At 59.4% G+C, this 9,030-nt stretch overlaps 1 non-coding gene across 1 annotated transcript; it reads left to right on the top strand.

The window, feature by feature from the left end:
* The first annotated feature begins 5,754 nt into the window (after positions 1-5,754).
* Positions 5,755-7,569, top strand: LOC142790497 (small subunit ribosomal RNA). Its single transcript, XR_012889555.1, has one exon. It is a non-coding gene; the product is annotated as a small subunit ribosomal RNA (ribosomal RNA).
* Positions 7,570-9,030: the final 1,461 nt, after the last annotated feature.

The raw sequence follows: 9,030 nt of genomic DNA, 5'->3' as shown, positions 1-9,030 counted from the left end.
TTGCCCCGGCAGACGCGTTTTTTTTTTTCTTTTCGCCCCGGCTGACGCAGTTTTCGCCCCGCCCCGGCTGACGCGGTTTCGTGCCGCCCCGGCAGACGCGGTTTTTTGCGCCGCCCCGGCTGACGCGGTTTTTGCCGCCCCGGCTGACGCAGTTCGGACTTTGCACTTTTTGGCTGAGCCTGGCTGGCGGCCCACTCACTCGATCGCCATGTCTGTTTGCCACAGTTTTCCCGGTGGTGCCGCACCCGGGCTCGCCCCGGCAGACGCGTTTTTTTTTTCCTTCGCCCCGGCAGACGTGGTTCCCCCCCCCCCCCCTCCGTCTTTCTTTTTGTTTTTTTTTTTCGCCGCGGCTGAAGTGGATTTTTCGGTGCCTCGACGCCCCGGTAGTCGCGGTTTTTCCGTTTCCGCACGGCCCCGGCTGACGCTGCTCGGTCACAGTCGCCTTTTGTGAGGATTGCAGACTTCTTGAGCGCGGGTGTTTTTTTTTTGTTGTTGTTGTTGTTTTATTACGCATTCGCTCCAGCAGACGCTGTTTAGACTTTTTGTTTCCTCTTTTATCCTGCGACGAGGTGACGAGGTTTATTCGGTGCCCCGCCGCCCCGGCTGAAGTGATTTTTCCTGTCCCGTGCCGCCCCGGCTGACGCGGTTGGGACTTCGCGTTTGTTCGGCCGCCACGGGTTTTGGCGCACTCGCTCGGTTGCTTGTTGTTGCCACTTGTTGCGAACCCAGGTTTCTTGAGCGAGCGCGGGCGTTTTTTCTTCCTTTCTTTCTTTGTTCTATGTGTTAGCGAATCGGCCTTTAATATCACACGAGGACTCACAACCAACAATTTTCAGTTTGAAGTGTAAAAAATCTGCAGGTGTTGACGTAACTGACTTGCCCCGTACCCTTGAGTACATCCATGAAGTTCTCGTAGTACTACTAAATCGCATTATTCCAAGTGGAGAAATTCCCATAAACTTGCAAACCTCTACACGAAAATCGGTGCGCGTGATAAAGTTGAAAATTATCGTCCGATATCAAATGTGCCTTCTATAACACAAATTCTAGGAAAAAAAAAAAAAAACACTTGTTCGCCGTTTTCTGCGCCGTGACTGGCAGCACTCCGGCGAAGCGAAACGGGGTCGATTCGAGCACGATATCGGCGTCTTTCGACGTGCTCGCCGGCGACCGTCGCACGAGTACGTCGCACGAGCGCGTCTGCCGGGGCGCCGTTTGCGAAGCCGACGCAAAAGTGGGAACCGCCGCTCGGATGATCGCCGCTTTCGGCAGAGTGAGTGTTGGCACTCCGGGGAAGCGAAACAGCGTGAATGCGCCCACGAAATCGGCGTATTTTGAAGTGCCCGCCGGCGACCGTCGCACGAGTACGGTAAACCGCGTCAGCCGGGGCGTAGTTCGGGACGCCGACGAAAAAGTGGGAAGCGCAACTCGGATCTTCGCCGTTTTTGCAGGAGTGAGTGGCGGCCCTCCTGCGAGACCAAGAAGCATCGATTCGTGCACGAATTCGGCGCCTTTCGACGTGATCGCCGGCGACCGTCGCTCGAGTAGGGCAAACCGCGTCTGCCGGGGCGGGCTTCGGGACGCCGATGCGAAAGTGGGAAACGCTGCTCGGATGTTCGCCGTTTTTGGCCGAGTGAGTGCTGGCACTCGGGCGAAGCCAAACGGGGCCGATTACGGCACGATATCGGCGTCTTTCGACGTGCCCGGCGGCGACCGTCGCACGAGTACGGTAAACCGCGTCAGCCCGGGCGGAGTTCGGGACGCCGATGCGAAAGTGGAGAACGCCGCTCGGATCTTCGCCGTTTTTGGAGGAGTGAGTGGCGGCACTCCGGAGAAGCCAAGGAGCGCCAATTAGCGCACGATATCGGCGTCTTTCGACGCGCTCGCCGGCGACCGTCGAACGAGTAGGGCAAACCGCGTCTGCCGGGGCGGGGTTTACGACGCCGACGCAAAAGTGGGAACCGCCGCTCGGATGTTGGCCGTTTTTGGCAGAGTGAGTGCTGGCACACCGGCGACGCGAAAGAGCGCGAAAGCGCCCACGAAAGTGGCGTATTTGGACGTGCTTGACGGCGACCGCTGCAGGAGTACGAAAAACCACGTCAGCCGGGGCGAGCGACCCACGGCGGTCTGGGTGCTTATCGCTGCTATTATAGGGGCACCCCGGCAGACGCAGAAAAAAAAAATTTTTTTTCGACCTTCTTTTTTGCTGGTCGAGCTCGGGTAACCCAGGTCGCAATGGGAGCCGCGCACGAAAGCGGCGTCGCGAGACGCGTTCGCGGTCGCTAGTCGCACGAGCTCGGCAACCGCGTCAGCCAGCGCGGAGTTCGGGATGCCGACGGCTAAGTGGGTACCGCTGCTCGGATGTTCGCCGTTTTTGGCCGAGTGAGTGCTGGCACTCCGGCGAAGCGAAACGGGGCCGATTCGGGCACGATATCGGCGTATTTCGACGTGCTCGCCGGCGACCGTCGCACGAGTACGGCAAAGCGCGTCTGCCGGGGCGAGGTTTGCGATGCCGACGAAAAAGTGGGAAGCGCCGCTCGGATCTTCGCCGTTTTTGCAGGAGTGAGTGGCGGCCCTCCTGCGAGACCAAGAAGCATCGACTCGCGCACGATATCGGTGTCTTTCGACGTGCCCGCCGGCCACCGCCGCACGAGTACGGCAAACCGCGTATGCCGGGGCGGGGTTGGCGACGCCGACGCAAAAGTGGGAACCGCCACTAGGATGTTCGCCGTTTTTGGCAGAGTGAGTGCTGGCACACCGGCGACGCGAAAGAGCGCGAAAGCGCCCACGAAAGTGGCGTATTTGGACGTGCTTGACGGCGACCGCTGCAGGAGTACGAAAAACCACGTCAGCCGGGGCGAGCGACCCACGGCGGTCTGGGTGCTTATCGCTGCTATTATAGGGGCACCCCGGCAGACGCAGAAAAAAAAAATTTTTTTTCGACCTTCTTTTTTGCTGGTCGAGCTCGGGTAACCCAGGTCGCAATGGGAGCCGCGCACGAAAGCGGCGTCGCGAGACGCGTTCGCGGTCGCTAGTCGCACGAGCTCGGCAACCGCGTCAGCCGGCGCGGAGTTCGGGATGCCGACGGCTAAGTGGGTACCGCTGCTCGGATGTTCGCCGTTTTTGGCCGAGTGAGTGCTGGCACTCCGGCGAAGCGAAACGGGGCCGATTCGGGCACGATATCGGCGTATTTCGACGTGCTCGCCGGCGACCGTCGCACGAGTACGGCAAAGCGCGTCTGCCGGGGCGAGGTTTGCGATGCCGACGAAAAAGTGGGAAGCGCCGCTCGGATCTTCGCCGTTTTTGCAGGAGTGAGTGGCGGCCCTCCTGCGAGACCAAGAAGCATCGACTCGCGCACGATATCGGTGTCTTTCGACGTGCCCGCCGGCCACCGCCGCACGAGTACGGCAAACCGCGTATGCCGGGGCGGGGTTGGCGACGCCGACGCAAAAGTGGGAACCGCCACTAGGATGTTCGCCGTTTTTGGCAGAGTGAGTGCTGGCACTCCGGCGAAGCGAAAGAGCGCGAATGCGCCCACGAAAGTGGCGTGTTTGGACGTGCTTGACGACGACCACCGCAGGAAAACGAAAAACCACGTCAGCCGGGGCGAGCGACCCATGGCGGTCTGGGTGCTTATCGCTGCTATTATAGGGGCACCCCGGCAGACGCAAAAAAAAAAAAATTTTTTTTCGACATTCTTTCTTGCTCGTCGACCTCGGGTGACCCAGGTCGCAGTGGGAGCCGCGCACGAAAGCGGCGTCGCGAGACGGCTTCGCGGTCGCTAGTCGCACGAGCTCGGCAACCGCGTCTGCCGGGGCGGAGTTCGGGACGCCGACGGCTAAGTGGGAACCGCCGCTCGGATGTTCGCCGTTTGTGGCCGAGTGAGTGCTGGCACTCCGGCGAAGCCAAACGGGGCCGATTCCGGCACGATATCGGCGTCTTTCTACGTGCTCGCCGGCGACCGTCGCACGAGTACGGCAAAGTGCGTCTGCCGGGGCGGGGTTTGCGACGCGTACGCAATAGTGAGAACCGTCGCTCGGATGTTCGTCGTCTTTCGCCGAGCCAGTGCTGGCACTCCGGCGAAGCCGAACGGAGCCGATTCGGGCACGATATCGGCGTCTTTCCACGTGCTCGCCGGCGACCGTCGCACGAGTACGGTAAACCGCGTCAGCCGGGGCGGAGTTCGGGACGCCGATGCGAAAGTGGGAAGCGCCGCTCGGATCTTCGCCGTTTTTGGAGGAGTCAGTGGCGGCACTCCGGTGAAGCCAAGGTGCGCCAATTCGCGCACGATATCGGCGTCTTTCGACGTGCCCGCCGGCCACCGTCGCACGAGTACGGCAAACCTCGTCTGCCGGGGCGGGGTTTGCGACGCCGACGCAAAAGTGGGAACCGCCGCTCGGATGTTCGCCGTTTTTGGCAGAGTGAGTGCTGGCACTCCGGCGAAGCGAAAGAGCGTGAATGCGCCCACGAAAGTAGCGTATTTGGACGTGCTTGACGGCGACCGCCGCAGGAGTACGAAAAACCACGTCAGCCGGGGCGAGCGACCCACGGCGGTCTGGGTGCTTATCGCTGCTATTATAGGGGCACCCCGGCAGACGCAGAAAGAAAAAAAAAAAAAATGGGGACATGGCGTGCGTCACCGTGCGGCTTCGCAGCGTTGCCGAAGTCGCCGAGCCCTTCGACTGAGCCGAACGGCGGACAGGGAACGTTGGTCGGCCGTTCTAACCTGTCGGTGCCACGCCGAGACGTCGTTAAGGAAAACCGCGTCGTGGGCCTCTACGACGCCGTCGAGTCGTTGTACGTTTGGTGTCCAGCGTGTCGGCGGCGAGTAGCGGACACGTCGTTCACGACTTCGGTCTTTCGCAGTCGACGCGAACTTGCGGAGAGTCGTGGTGCCTCACGTTTTCGGCAGAAACCGCGGCGGAATTTTCCCGTGCGTGCGCGCACGACCTCGGTGCTGTGCCGTCAGCGTAGTGTTGCACAAACTCGTGGCCTACCCAAGGTGCGGTACGTTTGCGGCCGTATCCTCGGTGGGAATTTCGTGAGTAGGGTCGCAAATTCTACGACCTCGGCGGGTTTGAGAGCGACGTAGACTTGTGGCACGCTCAACGTGCCACACGTTTCGGGGCACACCCGCGGTGAAATTTTCTCGAGTACGCTCGTATTAGTGCCCAAGGAGGTCTGGGTACTTATCGCTGCTATTATGTGGGGGTTCTCGTGAGCGGCGTACGCGAAAGCGACCGGGTGTCTGATATGCGGCGGGCTTCGGCCTCGTCAAGCGTGTCCTCGGGTCTGCTCCAGGGGAATCCACGGCAGTCGTCTGCAGCCTCATCCGCTTGATGCGTTAGGGGCTGGTTGTCGGACGGTGCCGTTTTACCACGATATCGAGGTGTGTTCCGTGTCGTCCTCGGGCGATTCAGATGCGAAAGCGCCGAAGACGCGGGCGTGACCCGTCGTCTGGCGGCTTTGCAGTCTCGGCTCCGTTGCTAGTTCCGGCCGGTCCACCGACAGTGCAGCGGGCTTGGGCAACCCGCACGGCGCGACCGAGTCGATGCAACGAAAAAGAGCGAGCATGAACGTGCTTCTTGCCGCACGGCTCCCACTCGTCTTTCGGGAAGGTTGTGCCGTAGCGAGCTCGAACGCCGTCATCTCGGAGTGCAAAATAAGCGTGTTGGGGCGCCTGAAGGTGGCCTCCGCCGCACACAGACTGCGTCCGGCCCGCCGAAGGCGAGGACGGACGCGCAGTCGAACGATTACCTGGTTGATCCTGCCAGTAATCATATGCTTGTCTCAAAGATTAAGCCATGCATGTCTAAGTACATGCCGAAATAAGGCGAAACCGCGAATGGCTCATTAAATCAGTTATGGTTCCTTAGATCGTTTCTTCCTACTTGGATAACTGTGGCAATTCTAGAGCTAATACATGCAGTGAGCCTGGAGCCCTTTGGGTAACGGGTGCTTTTATTAGACCAAGATCGATCGGGTTTCGGCCCGTATTGTGTGGTGACTCTGGATAACTTTGTGCTGATCGCATGGCCACGAGCCGGCGACGTTTCTTTCAAGTGTCTGCCTTATCAACTTTCGATGGTAGGTTACTTGCTTACCATGGTTGTTACGGGTAACGGAGAATCAGGGTTCGATTCCGGAGAGGGAGCCTGAGAAACGGCTACCACATCCAAGGAAGGCAGCAGGCGCGCAAATTACCCACTCCCGGCACGGGGAGGTAGTGACGAAAAATAACAATACGGGACTCTTTTGAGGCCCCGTAATTGAAATGAGTACACTCTAAATCCTTTAACGAGGATCAATTGGAGGGCAAGTCTGGTGCCAGCAGCCGCGGTAATTCCAGCTCCAATAGCGTATACTAAAGCTGCTGCGGTTAAAAAGCTCGTAGTTGGATCTCAGTTCCAGACGAGTAGTGCATCTACCCGATGCGACGGCTCGGACTGAACATCATGCCGGTTCTTTCTTGGTGCACTTCATTGTGTGCCTCGAGATGGCCGGTGCTTTTACTTTGAAAAAATTAGAGTGCTCAACGCAGGCGAGTCGCCTGAATAAACTTGCATGGAATAATAGAACAAGACCTCGTTTCTGTTCTGTTGGTTTTTGGAATACGAGGTAATGATTAAGAGGGACGGACGGGGGCATTCGTATTGCGGCGCTAGAGGTGAAATTCTTGGACCGTCGCAAGACGAACTACTGCGAAAGCATTTGCCAAGAATGTTTTCATTGATCAAGAACGAAAGTCAGAGGTTCGAAGGCGATCAGATACCGCCCTAGTTCTGACCATAAACGATGCCAACCAGCGATCCGCCTGAGTTACTCAAATGACTCGGCGGGCAGCTTCCGGGAAACCAAAGTATTTGGGTTCTGGGGGAAGTATGGTTGCAAAGCTGAAACTTAAAGGAATTGACGGAAGGGCACCACCAGGAGTGGAGCCTGCGGCTTAATTTGACTCAACACGGGAAAACTTACCCGGCCCGGACACTGGGAGGATTGACAGATTGGGAGCTCTTTCTTGATTCGGTGGATGGTGGTGCATGGCCGTTCTTAGTTGGTGGAGCGATTTGTCTGGTTAATTCCGATAACGAACGAGACTCTAGCCTATTAAATAGGTGCGGGGTTCCCAGCACCTTACAACCTTCTTAGAGGGACAAGCGGCTCCTAGCCGCACGAAACAGAGCAATAACAGGTCTGTGATGCCCTTAGATGTCCGGGGCCGCACGCGCGCTACACTGAAGGAAGCAGCGTGTCTTTATCCCTGTCTGAAAAGACTGGGTAACCCGTGGAACTTCTTTCGTGATTGGGATAGGGGCTTGCAATTGTTCCCCTTGAACGAGGAATTCCCAGTAAGCGCGAGTCATAAGCTCGCGTTGATTACGTCCCTGCCCTTTGTACACACCGCCCGTCGCTACTACCGATTGAATGATTTAGTGAGGTCTTCGGACCGATGTCCGGCGCGGCCTTTCGGTTGCGCCGGTCTGTTGGAAAGATGACCAAACTTGATCATTTAGAGGAAGTAAAAGTCGTAACAAGGTTTCCGTAGGTGAACCTGCGGAAGGATCATTAACGGATTGTGAAGGGTGAGCGCCTCAGCTGCGTCTGCGCCCGACACTTTCTGCCGCTGACCCCGTTTGGACGCGGGGTCGGCTTTTCCCCACGGGGCTGCCTGAATGTGGAGCGGCACCCCGTGACAAATTGTTGCGCCCAGCGGACGCCAACACCGCGACCTTGGACGGTCGGCCAGGTGGCGGACGCGGGTACAAACGGCGCAACGCACTCATAGGTCGGCTTTCGACCCGCCACTGCACCGTGGCTCGAAGCGCTCGAAATGCGCGACCCGACCGCTGCGGGACCGCCTAGTACTGTAAACAGGAGCGGCGGAGCGCGAACGGCGAGTCGTGGTTACGTCGGTAGAAGGCGAGGCTGCGCGTTCCCGAAACGCCAGCCGAGTGCCCTCCCGACCGTTCGAGCGTGCAAGAACGAGACCCGACAATCGCGCGGCGACTGCCAAGTACGAGAGGAACGGCACAAGCGTCGGCGGTCGGTCAAGGAACTGGCGATGTGACGGGTCCGCTGTGCACCAGTGCATACCGTCCCGCCGTCCGCGGCAAGCGCCTCCGCGTCCTCGGGTGACGGAGGCTGCCGGTCGGTTCTTGCAGGCGAGGGATCTCGCTGGCACCGGTTCGCGTTGACGCGCGGCCGGTCATGGCACGGCGATGCGACGGCCGAGGTGCGCAGTACTCGATGGAGGAACCGCACGCTCCGATGACCGTCCCGCCCTCCGCGGCGTATGCGTACCGACCGTAATGGTTGCAGCAGCGCCGGCCGGCTTTTGAATTCGCCACACGAAACACGGTGCGAGATCGCGGTTAGGGGAGCGTCGACGTTGCCAGGCGTTTTGCTTGCTGCCGAGGGAAAGGCGGCACGGCCACGTCGCGCTCGTCGCGATTAGCGGGTCTGCGCGCTTTGGGAAGGTGCCGCAACGACTTGCCGAAAGAGGAAGCACGGAAGAACGAGGGACTTGGACGTCCCGACAATTGAACGCACTTGCGGCCAGGCCCTTGCTGGCTTCGTTCTTCCGCCTCGAGTAGGCTCGTACGCGGCTCCGGCGCCGAAAGTGGTCCTTGGCACCGACTTCGGTGGACGTGGGAAGTGCCGCGCAAGTACGGCGCGCCTGGCTCCACCTGTTGGCTAAAGTAGGCAGCCGGATCGGAATTTTGGTGTGCGGTGGCAAACCGTGGATGCGAAAAAAGCTTGTGCGATTTCGTGGAACAAAAAGCGGGGGTCCCCCTTTTTATGCGGAGGAGACCGACCCGCCTGCCGTGGTGAACCGCGACGCCACGGTAAAAACGGGAGAGGCTTGTCGATGGGACCGTGCATCCCGCGCTCCACGGAGGCCGGGAGGCGGCCGCCCGAGGAAATGTGTAGCCGTCGAGGCCCGCATCTGCGTGCACTCTTATCCAAATGGGTGTACCGCAGGCATTTTCTGGTTAGGCGGGCCAATGAGAGCGAGCACACAACGATACC

The sequence above is a fragment of the Rhipicephalus microplus genome, unplaced genomic scaffold (assembly GCF_043290135.1).
Source record: "Rhipicephalus microplus isolate Deutch F79 unplaced genomic scaffold, USDA_Rmic scaffold_115, whole genome shotgun sequence".
In the NCBI taxonomy this organism is placed as follows: Eukaryota; Metazoa; Arthropoda; class Arachnida; order Ixodida; family Ixodidae; genus Rhipicephalus; species Rhipicephalus microplus.
The sequence above is the reverse complement of the archived record's forward strand: the minus strand, read 5'-3'. Positions and strand labels throughout refer to the sequence as shown.